This window comes from Humulus lupulus, chromosome 1, assembly GCF_963169125.1.
Source record: "Humulus lupulus chromosome 1, drHumLupu1.1, whole genome shotgun sequence".
Taxonomy (NCBI): Eukaryota; Viridiplantae; Streptophyta; class Magnoliopsida; order Rosales; family Cannabaceae; genus Humulus; species Humulus lupulus.
In genome coordinates, this window is record NC_084793.1 from 116,114,192 (window position 1) to 116,127,305 (window position 13,114).

A 13,114-nucleotide genomic window follows, 5' to 3' on the forward strand; every position below is an offset into this window, starting at 1 on the left:
TTAGGTAACATATTATATATTTTTTTAATTTTTAATTCTTTTAAATTAGAGATATGTTATGTTAAAGATTTGTGTTTGTGTTTTTCACTTTAGTTGTATTTAATATTCTCGCATCTTGTTTATGATACATATATGGATAGTTTCAATTCTGAACATGTTGACTCAGGTGTAATTATTTACACATATATAGATAGTGAATATTAAATTCTATGAATCTTTTTTCATTATCGACTTTCCAAAATAATACATGATAGAAGCAAATTTAAATGATGTTAATTAAAACTAATTCACTCCATTTTTTTATTTTAAAAAATAAAATAGAAAAGAAATCGACATATGAATATTCAAATAGATATTTAAGAATTTGAATTTGAAAAGTTATTATTTTCATTATTAATGTTATTGTGATTATTATTATTTAGGATAAATATTTTGTTGGAAATTTAAATAAAGATGCATATATAACTAGAATGCAAGGAATTCTCAACTAAAAATGAGTACTGTTTTGTATAAATTTAAAATAAAATTTTGGTACGTACATTTTTTTTAGAACTAATATATATATAATAATGCTTAAATGCGTTTTTTAAATTCTTTTAGAAAAAACAATTTTTAAAAAAAATATGAATTCTTAAACAATAATATATTAACTGTATATGTAATATATTAATATGTTTTTTCTTTATATACTTGAGGAATTTTATGAGTTAGTAGGGAAAAAAAACAGAATATCATTACTTATTTTAAAATTTACATCGTTTCTTGATTTTTTTTTCTTAAAGATTTATGTATATATTCATTGTTTTTGTCTTCCAATGCAATGCAATGTATTATAATAATAGTATTTATGTAAGATAGTTTCTATTAAAGAAAGAATAGTTTTTTTTTTTTTTTTGAAAAAATGTTATTATTTGATTAATTATTACAAAATTTTACAATAAAATAAAGTGGTGCAATAGTTTTTTTTTAGTAAAAGAAGTCTAACTATTTTTGTAAAATATAGTGGCAAGAAGAAAAGAGAAAAGTCATTTAACAAAAAAAACAAAAAATAAATAACAATAAAACAAAAGAAAACCATATAAGAAGAATGAGAACCAAATTATTTATATATATACATAGTAACTATATATATATGTATGTATGTGTGTTGTTAATTAATTGTTGCTATCTTCATATTTTGAAAAGAGAATTGGACTATTTTTTTTTATACCAAAATAGTTTGTTAATTTATGTTTATTTTTTAGTCGAATGACTTCGTTAAATTTGACAAGGAAACAAAAGATTATTGTTGTAGTACAAAATTGGATTGTACTATTACAACTTATTTTGAGTGTATGTACAACTACATGCGCTTATGCATGGATAGGTTACAAAAAATGTCTCAATCATCCATTATCTATTATGAGAGTCTATAGACAATTAGAAAAATTACATGATTTAGTGTATGAAAGTGATGTCAAATGTGTTTCACAATTAAGAATGGATAGACAAACTTTTCAAAAATTATGTAACATACTCACTACAAGAGGAAATTTAAGAAGGACACGCAATGTATCGATTAAGGAGATGGTAGCAATGTTTCTATATATTCTAGCACAACACCATAAGAATCATGTTGTTGGTTTTAGTTTTAAACGATTAGGAAAAACTGTTAGTAAATATATTCATGAATGTTAAAAAGCAATGATTCACTGCCAAAAAGAATTTTGGAAACCAGTTGAGCCAGTATTAGAGAACTCAATCGATCCAAGGTGGAAGTGGTTTAAGGTATGGATTATGGATTAAAAGTTGTAGTTGTTGATTGTTAACTAAAATTTGTTATAATAAGTGGAATGAATTTGATGTAGAAATATTTGGGAGCATTAGATGGAACCTATATAAGATTGTGTGTACGTGAAGCTGATAAACCAAGATATAGAACAAGAAAAGGAGAGATCGCAACCAATGTTTTGGGGGTTTGTTCACAGGACATGCAATTTATATATGTCTTACCAGGTTAGGAAGGTTCAACAAACGATGGACGAGTATTGAGAGATGCTGTGGCTAGGAGAAATGGGTTAAATCCCTAACGGTAAAATAAAATATAGAAAACTTGTATAAGTTTAATCTCAAACTAACAATGCAGTTTTCCATCGAATAACAAAGTTATTTTATGTTCGTGGTAGGTTATTATTATTTAGTTGATGCTGGATACACCAATGGTCAAAGTTTTCTTGCACCTTTTCGAGGAACACGATACCATCTTAATGATTGGGACGATGTACACCTTCCAAACACACCAGAAGAGTTCTTCAATATGAAAGACTCAAGTGCTAGGAATGTAATTGAGCGTTGTTTTGGATTGTTGAAAATGCGATGGGCAATTTATGACTTGAAAACACAATGACGTATAATTTTTGTTTGTTGTATGTTGCATAATTTTATTCGAAAAGAGATGGACATTGATCCAGTGAAAAATGAGGTGGATAGTTTTACAGGAAAATCGTACTACAACAGATAATAATTATATAAATAGTGTTGAGTCTTCAAATTCTTGGACCACATGGAGACAAAATTTGGCTTAAGAAATGTGGAATACATGGCGAGCAAATAGAGAATTAGGATAAATTTTTTTTAGTAGTTATTATTCTACTATTTGTATTTGAGCACTTTTGATCATATTTTGATGTATTAACGACATGTATACATTAATTTGAAATGCCCATACTTTTTGTCCAAGTTGTTTGAGTTTAATTTCATTCATATTGATTTATGAGTACTTAATTCTTCTGAGTTTTGTTTTTATACTCATGAGAAATTTTATATGAATGTACAGGATGAGTTCTAACTCTATTGTAGGTCAAAGAGGGAGAGGTCAAAATAAACATTACTGGACTCCAATGGAAGACAATGCTTTGATCGACTGTCTTCTATAGTTAAGTCAAAATCCTACATGGCGAGCTGATTGTGGATTCAAAAATGGATATTTTCAATAAATAGAGATTATGTTAGAAACAAAATTACAATGTTCTGGATTGAAGGCCTCACCCCATATTGAATCTCATGTTAAAACTTTGAAGGGAAAGTATTATTGCTTGACTGAATTGTTGTCTTTAAGTGGTTTTGGTTGGGACAATGAGCATATGATGAATGGGTGAAGGTAAATATAATATAGTTTGACATATATTTATATATAATCATGTATATATATTAATGTCTTTTATTTATGAGAACATGTGATTGCTTTGTTTTGCGAATACACAGAAACGTAAAGATGCAAGTGGATTATATGGAAAACCATTTCCTTATTACTACAAGCTAGCAGAAATATATGGTCAAGATCGTGCTACTGGAACAAATGTTGGTAATGTTGACGATTATGAAGAGGAAATACGACAAGAGGATACAATTGGTGTGGATTTGTGAGTTGATGATAATATAGCTGGTGGAGGGGATGATGAAGAAATAGATGAGTTTGATGGTGTCTCAAATACTCAACAACCTAATAATATGTGTCGCAGATCCACTAAGAGTACTACTAGTGTCCAACAACGTTATAAAAAGAAAAGGTCAAAGGTAATGGATGGTATGTCAGCTAATTTTGGTGCATTAGCAAAATCTGTATCAGAAATCGTGCCCAAGCTTCAAGGACTGATCAATGCATTATCGACTGATAAATAAGTAGCTGATATGCAAGCCAATTTATATACATAAATAAGCAAGATTGACAGCCTAACTGCAATGCAATGTATTGAAGGCACCAACATATTAGCAAAAAAGTCATCATTGATGTGAGTGTTTTGTGCAATGTCAGATGAGGTGAAAATGCTATATATTATGAATATGTTGCAAAATGATGCCTAATAGTTATTTTGAGATATTTGAACATTACTATTTATGTTACAACGTAGACTTTTGTGTTTGTGTTTAAGTTTGACATTTTTTAAGATTGTTATTAGCTATAATTTTTTTAGATTGATTGTATTGACTTCATAAATAAATAATGTGTATATTCACTTTTTTCTTAAAAATATTATACTAATCTAGTAAGTATAAGTCTATGATTTGATAAATAACGTTAAAAAATATTATTATACTTATCTGTAACATTTTATAATTATAATATTTTATTTTAAAAATATATACCACCCATACCATATGATATACATTTATGAATATATATTTTTATTCATTACTTACTTTTTAATTATATATTAATATATAAAAAATCAAATAATTTTTTTAAAATGCCAATTTAGTCAATTAAAGCATTCTGATTCCCATTCTTGGTTATATAAACAAGATAAAATGATTCTGATTCTATTTCCAGTCAATTTTAGTAAACAACATAATACAATAATAATTATGATTATTCTAGATTTTATTCTCATTCATTTCTCTCATTGATTTATTCCAATTCCGATTACTGTTTAGTAAATGTGCCATAATTTCCAAATAGCTCAGAATGCTACTTTTGCCCCTTTCTTCTTATTCTATTTCCGTGGATCACCTAATTTCCAAAACCAACCACATGCTTTCCCTTACTGATACTCAAAAAGATATTCAAACCCTCCCTGCACTTCATCACACTGATATCTCCCACTCTATGGAGAATCTGCTTGTCTCTTGTATCTTATCTCTTAAGCCTCCTAATCGTAAAGCATTCAAGAGCAATATGAGTTTGCATTGGAAGGGCTGATTCCCCGTGGAGATTACTGACCATCACTCTGATCTTTTTATGATTTCTTTTGGTTGTGCAGAAGATAAGCAATGAGTTCTACTTAAGGATCCTTGGCATTTCCGAAACTACCACAGTGTTTTGAATACTCCAATTGCTTTAAAAAATGTCACTACTAAATTGATTTGTTTTACTTCGTTCTAGGTTCAGGCACACCGACTACCGTTCCTTAGAAAATTAAAACTCTTGGTTGAATGGGTTGGGAACATTGTTGGGACTTACATTGATGTCGATGAAGCTTCCACTAATGAACTTTTGGGGCTGTATCTGCGCTTCCGGGCTTTACTCGACATATCTATGCCCTTTTTGCATGGGAAAATGGCTAGGTTGCCCAATTCTTAGGATGAATTTTGGGTGGAATTCCGCTATGAACGACTATTGAAGTATTGCTTTGAGTATGGTATAATTAGTCACCCTTATCAGAATTGTAGTGTCTTTTTGGGGATTGATCCTGCATTGCCATATGGACCATCACTGCATGGCACACCTTTACCAACCTCGGGCTATGATAGATATTAGACAGACTTTTCTAAAGCAAATGCTTGGCGTATGCTTAATCGATTGGCTAGAACTTCATTATCGTCTGTCATACCACAACTTAATTCTAGATCGCTCCCTTATCCAACACCCTTAGCTGTTGGATAAACAACCAGAGTACGTAGGGGAATTGGCGTAGTGTATCCATTGTGTACAACAATAAAAAATTTTCCATCACTCATATAAACAATTTATATGATCAAGAAAACATCCAGATAGAAACATTAACATACAATATTATTAATCATGCAACATATATATATAAATATACAATATATATTATAAACATATACATAATTATTCAAGAACTTACCTCTTGAAGCCTATCAATTGTCATTTAGTCTTTTTGTGTATATATATCGATCTTCCTATCCAACGCTTTGAGTACTCAAACTACGATCTTCTGGAGTCTTTGTTGCACCTCAAGATGTGTGTGGGTGAATAGAAAACATGGGTTTGTAATTTGGGAATCACAAGTATTTCTCAACACATGAGAACTTGGATTATGGTCTGAGAAATGTTAGAATAAAGAAGAAGATGGTAAACTTTTTGTCTGACAAAAATTCTGAGAACTATTTTGAATTATATTGTGTTGTCTTATGTATCTCTCTCACTTCTTCTTATTATTCTATATCATATATATATAAAGATTAGTCTATTGCCTTATTATTCCTAATAATAATATCATAATGATGATAGGAATTGATTTATGTAAATATCTAACGAACCAAATTTGAAAAAATCCATTTTCAAATTATTAATTAATTAAATAAATAATATAAAAATAACACTGATACAATATCAGTGTACTGATACACGCATGGCACAATCCTTGGACCGTGTCATGCGTGAACTGCTATTTCTCTTTTCAGGGATATTGCATTGTTCTTTTATTTATTTATTTAACTAAAATCAATCTTCCACAAAATAAGGTATTTATCTTTTTAAGGAAAAGATGGCAACCATAATTCAAAATTCAAAATTCAAATTGATGACCATCATTATTATCATCTTTTAAAATTCAATAAATCAAAAACTATTTTTGACTTACCAATTTTATTTTCTCCCACTCAAATAAAATAATTAATTTCAAAAATTAATTTATTTAAATACATATATGAATTTCAAAAAATTATATATTTAAATTAATAAATTTATTTTTGATAATTAATAATTAATTCCAAATTAATTATTCAACCTCAATTATCATGTAATTGTATACTTGACCTGAAGAATAAAAATTTTCTCAAATTTCCAAATTATAGTTTTACCCTTGTATCAACTCTTACCTTGATATGATGTTCATAGGGCTACCTTGTGACCTATGAACCTATAATATCAAGCTCCAATAAATATTAGATTATTAATCAAAGCTCTTTGAATAAATAATCATATTTATTAATCTCATGATTACTCCACTATAAATATGAGATTGAACTCTTGATAATTATAGACATATATTTATAGATTACTTTATTAAAGAATAAAGTGTCCATTGATATAATCATTACATACAACGTTAATCCTGTATTAATTGTTCATAATTAAAAGGGAGTAAAATTATCGTTTTACCCTTTTAGGTATATCTTGTTCCTAGAGTACCATTGACTTTACTAGTGAAGGTTGTGACGTGAGCGCTCATAACCTTTTCAGTTCCAAAAGTCAACCAATAAGGAACCATTATTCAATCTATAAGAACGTATAGATTCCATATCTGTTAAACTATGTCCCCAGCGATATACATCATTGAGTCCCCAAAACAATTGTTTTTCGCCTGATTATTTGCACAAGCCTTAACGCATGAATCAAAGGATCAGATGACATATATAGGAGTTCATAGCAACCTCATGATTAAGATCATCATGTATATTATCATCATTTGATGCGTTTGATTAATACTAGGAAACAATGTTTAAACAAGTATTAACAAATCACATATTTGTACCAACAATCTAGGCTATCATGGCTTAAAGTGGGAGATGCTAATACAAAATTATTTCATGTATGTGCCTCTACCAGGTAGTCCAATAATGCCATCAAAAAGCTACAACATGTTGATGGACACATGGTCTCTTCTGAACACGACATGTCATTAGTAGTACAAGATTATTTTGCTGATATATATATTCATCTCAAGAGGTTGATCAATGAGCTTTAAGGCACACTTTGTCCACCATACTGGTTACAGTTACCAATGAAGCCATTGAAGCTTTATCAAAGTCGTATACATCAGAAGATTTTCTTGGAGTTTTGAAATCTATGGGTTCAGATAAAAGTCCCGGCTTGGATGGTATGACTGTGGCTTTCTACACTCATTATTGGGATATTATGGGTCCCGAGGGAGCGCCTCGCATGGTGGCCAGCGCACGCCTTGCTGGGGGCGGCTCGCTGGAACGTCTCGCCCACGGCCACGAGGGAGCGCCTCGCTTGGTGGCCAGCGCACGCCTCGCTGGAGGCGGCTCGCTGGAATGCCTCGCCCACGGCCCCGAGGGAGCGCCTCACGTGGTGGCAAGCACAGCCTCCCCCATGGCTCGTAGGAGCATCTCGCCCACGGCCCACAGGAGCCCCTCGCGAAGGGCATGCCGAGTGGATGTTTTGCTTCGCAGGGGGTGTCTCACGAGGGCCTTGTGCCCAGCCACCATGCCTCTTTGGAGGCACCTCGCGGGGGCTTGCGTCAGGCCTCCTCTTGGAGCCATCAGGCCCCGCGAGGCCACACCTCCACTAGGTTCCAGTACAGAGCCCCATCTCACAAGGCGCCCTTATGATCTACGAGGCCGTGTCTCGGCCGTGCCCCGGTCTCACGCGCCGTATCGCAAGGCGCACCACTACGGTATAAACATGTGCCCCAATGATGAAGTCCCTCTCTATTTTCTAAGGAGGGTGCTACCAGCGGGGCACGACTCCCACACACTTATCTCGCTCATGGCTAAACGAGAGCAACCTCTAGAGACAAGACACGCGTACAGAAACTGAGTATGCGAGGGTGGGGAGCTTAGGGGCGTAACTTTGAGCATCCGTACTAGACGGACCAAGATGGTACAAGTTAGTACCGATGGTGGAGGCACTCCTTACAAGTCTCTGACCATGCCTCAGGACCACCAGGGCCACTATGCCTAGAGCCACCCCTCTGACATTCGTACGGTAAAGTAGTGGAGACATCCTCCAGGTACCTGTCCATGTACTGGTTGCAACATCACTGTCTCTGAAACCACTCTCCTGACAGTGTACTTATATACTACCTGGTCCCTTGGACCACAGTGTATCTAAGGCCATTAGAGCCCACTATATAATGAACCCCAATTCCCCATGGAAAAGGGTTGGAAAGTTTATTGTAGCAAGTGCACCATAGTGAATGAAAAAATGATTTCACCATTGTTCTTCTGCAATTGTTCTTAGAGTTGATACTTAAATTTCTAAGGCTTTTCTATTGATAATCTATATTTTGCAATTCTTTCCAACTTAACTTAGTTGACGAGTTCTCACCGTCAACAGTTTGGCGCCGTCTGTGGGAACTTAAGTTCCAAGCTACTGTTCTACCATTAGTTCCAGCAAGAAGAAATGCCAAGACGTTCAAAGAGACTTAGGGAGCCATGAGAGGTGGAGGTCCTGTAGAGTCCAAGAACTTTACTTAGCTAATTATTTAGTAGTATTATAGTATGTATAGTATTATCTTTGTAATTGTGGATTTTTGGTTCAGACCGGGAATTATTTGGACACTCATAGTAGTACTTATAGATTTTCTAAGTTTAACCTATAGTATATTAAGTTTAACCTAAGGTTTGATTATATGACTGATATTAAGGATAATATTTATTATACTATAAGGTTTAGATGAGGACCAATAGGATTTTAAGCACATGTTATGAATGGATGATTAAGAATTAAGTATTTTGAGGATTAAATTTAATAAGGAGTAAAGTTTGAATGCTATAAGGTCAGTCAGCAGCTTTGAATACGTTGAGGGCTTAGTCAAGGCTGTTTACTCCATTCAAACTTAGCTAAAAATGTGTAATTTCGTGTTTAATTAATCAGCGTGTGCCGATATATCGCAGCTATAGGGGGCGATATATCGCAACACGTAGATACGGAAAACACGAGACGATGCACGACTGCCTCGGGCATACTGGCCCAGGCGATATATCGCCTACAGGGGGCGATATATCGCCTCCTTCAGTGTATTTTGAAATGTTTTGAATTCATTTTCCATTCAGCCATTCAACCTCTTGATAAGTCCAGCATCTTTTTGAACGAGTCTTCAGCCTCTGCTGAACGATTATTCAAATATTTTTCACCTAAAAAGCTATTATTTTTATTCAAGTAAAATCAAGATCCTTTCATTCCTAAACTCTATAAATAGGACCTAGTACCCAGCCATTATTCACCTTTTGATCTAAGTTCAGAGGCTGCAAGTGCTAAGTGAGTGTGAGAGTGTAAACACCTGGTTTGGGGAAATCATAAGCTTAAACATCATAAGCTTATCAAACACTTTGGAAAGTAAGGTTCTATAGTATTTCGGTTGTGGTATAGATTGGTCTTACAAGTCTTTGAGGTAAACCAAAACTCTAGTTCATTTGTTTTATGTTATTTTCTTTCTCATAGCCTTCTACTCAGTCTCCTAACCTCATTCTTATTTTGGTTAGGAAATCTAAGTTCTTGAGCACATAAGTTTTGGTAAGCATGTTTCTCAATGGTTTAGTCTTCCCATTCCTTTTCATCTCTTTTCTTCATTAGACTCACTCTTTTTCATAATGGTTATTAGGAGTGTTCCAAAGTCCCAACGCTGTCCACATATCCCGGTAACTTTGGTAAGGAAAATAGGATAGAATCCATATGTTTTATGCTTGTGTTATCTTATGTGATATGTTATGAAATATGTTATAAATATGTTATGAAATGTGTATGTTTGTTGGCTTGGGCATATGACCCATATGACTAGCAAGACCCCAAATAGATTATGGGCTTATGACCTACTTAGCTAGTAGGACCCCACTAATCTCATGGGCATATGACTTGTTTAGTCTATGGGACCCCAAGTAATAATGGCCATTATAGTATGTGTATGTAATAAGTGTTATGTTATGTCTTTACATTTCTTATGAAATTTATGTTTATGACTATGTGTTAGATTTTCCTTGCTGGACATTAGGCTCATTCCTTTTTGTTTTATGTGCAGGAAAATACCTTTAGAGGTGGTAAGATTCATGGACGCTTAGAGAATGTGTATCGGTGATGAACGGATTCAAGGAGTCGAGAGTTCGATTTCGAGGATGTAGTCGCTTACTTATGGTCTTTATATGTATTTTCCGCACCTACTATGTAACCCTTTTTTTTTTTTAAATCATGTTATGTTTTTGCTTTTCAAACAATGGGATCCCATATCCTTCTTGATATTTTGTAAGTAACTCTTATTTTTACAAGTTACTTAATAAAATTATGGTATTTTCGCAAATGTAAGTTCTATTAAGGTTTTGTATGTATAGTTTCGTTAATGGTCCAAAAGTCTAGATTAGTGGGTCATTACAGGTCCACCTTAACGGAGTCCAGCTGAAGGCCTCCATGAAGGATCCCCCTCCACCCAGAGAGGTGGAGCCCCCAAGGGACCCTGAGGTTCACGAGGGTGATAGAGAGGTCACGTCACCGGCCGTCCCGCCCGGAGAGAGTCTTCCAAGGGTACCGTCGGGAAATGCCAGCGAGTTTCTGCCTCCTAAACCACCGTAAGTACCGAACTCCGGCCGGCAAGACCCAGGCCCCTCAACGCATAGACATGATAAGCACCCCCGGGTCCATTCCATGAGCTCGAGTTCTAAATCTCGATTCTATGAAGAAGAAATACGTGAGTTGCACCGTAAGAACCAAAGGTTGGAGACTACCCTGGAGAATATGCTAGAGGTGCTGAATGGCCTATTGCAAGGTAAGTCAAACATGACCTTGCCCAAGAGAAAAGAGAAAGGTCGTGAGGGGGCAGAGACCACAGTTCAAGTAGACGATGGGAGGACCCGACACTCCACCAGCAACACCCGCCAAACGAAGCAACGCGAACATCCTGAGCCACCGAAGCAGACCCAAAAGCCAAAGCCAAAGACCAACGCGGCCCATCGCAACGAGGACGAGGTCACCTCTAAGAGAGCACCTTCAGATTTACGGGAGGAGCTCAACAAAAAGAGGGCGGGTAAAAGGACCACGCCCCCTATGGCGCCTCGAGAGGGCAAAGGAAAGGGTGATCCTTACCCCTCCGCTTTAAAGGACTCCCTAAGTAAGAGAAGGCAGGACTTGGACATAGAAATGAGGAGCCTGCGAAGCAAGATTGTCACTGCCTTTGGAGGTCAAATTTTTTAGGAGGAGTTCAACCATGAGTCACCCTTCGTTAGGGAGATCCAAGCCATCAGGCTCCCTGCCAACTTTAAAGAGCCCCACATGACCCCCTACGAAGGAAGCACGGATCCAAAATACCATCTAGATACATTTAACGACTTGATGAAGCTAAGGGGAATTGGCAGCTGGGCAAGATGTCATTGCTTTACCATCACCTTAAAAGGACCTGCGTACAAGTGGTTCAAAAGACTTAGACCAGGGTCCATCAGGTCTTGGCAACAACTTTCTAATGAGTTCCTCCAGCAGCACCACGGCGTGCGCGACTACACGATGCCAGGCACCAGCCTCGCAAATGTGAAGCAGGGAGAAAATGAGAGCTTTAAGAGCTATATTCATAGGTTCAATATGGAGGTAGCTAAAGTAGGGAGCCTGACCCGCCGAGAGCTGAAAATGGCCATCACAGCTGGAGTACGCCCAGGAAGCAAGTTATGGGATAACGTGCTCAAGAGGGAGGTCACAGACTTTGTTGATTTCTACGACCGAGCACAAAAATACATTCGTGTGGAGGATGGTCACGAGAACCTCAAAGCCGAAAAAGGCCCATCGCCCCCGAAACCTTCAGCCCGAGAAGACCCGAGCAGTGCAAAGAAAAAGGGGGTTTATGAGGGAACAAGAGACGATCGCCCCCGGAAGCATCAACGCTCTGAGGAGCGCCTACAGGGCCCCTACACCTTTTACACTGACCTCACACATGCGAGGGAGCATATTTTCGTTGCGAATGAAAACCAGGTCCCTTTCAAAAGGCCCCCGCCAATGAAAAAAGACCGGTCCAAAAGAGACCCCAGCAGGTATTGCCAGTATCACAAGGATGTCGGCCACACCACCGCGGAATGCAACCATTTGAAGGTGGAAATCGAGGAGCTCATTCGCAGGGGAAATTTGGGTAGGTACGTGCGCAAGGAGAGCCAGAAGCCAGAAGAAGGAGCGTCCCCGCTGCGGGCGCGGGAGGTGGCCCCAGAAATACAGGGAGAGGTCAGGACCATATTTGGAGGACCGGGATTCGAAGGCGATTCAAGGAAGGGGCGAGACAAGTACGCCAAAGAGGCCAGACGAAGTCCACCACCTTGCGTTTTAAGTTTGGAGCAACGCCCCCTGAAGAGCTTCAAGGGCGAGAATGAATCGATAACTTTCACTGAAGAAGATGCGCAGGGGGTGCATTTCCCTCATAATGACCCCCTGGTGCTAACTGCCCAGCTTGCTAACATGAGGGTACATCGGGTCTTGATGGATAACGGGAGCTCTGTGGACATCTTGTATCGACCAACACTGGAAAAGATGGGATTGAGCCTCCGTCACCTAAAGCCTTGCACAACGTCTTTGTAGGGGTTTACGAGAGATTCGATGCAGCCCCTGGGGGCAATCGAATTAGCCCTCACCATGGGGGAGCAACCCAGACAAACCACCGTAATGACTAACTTTGTCGTGGTGGATTTCACCTCAGCCTTCAATGCGATATTAGGGAGACCCTCTCTGAGAGAATTGAAGGCG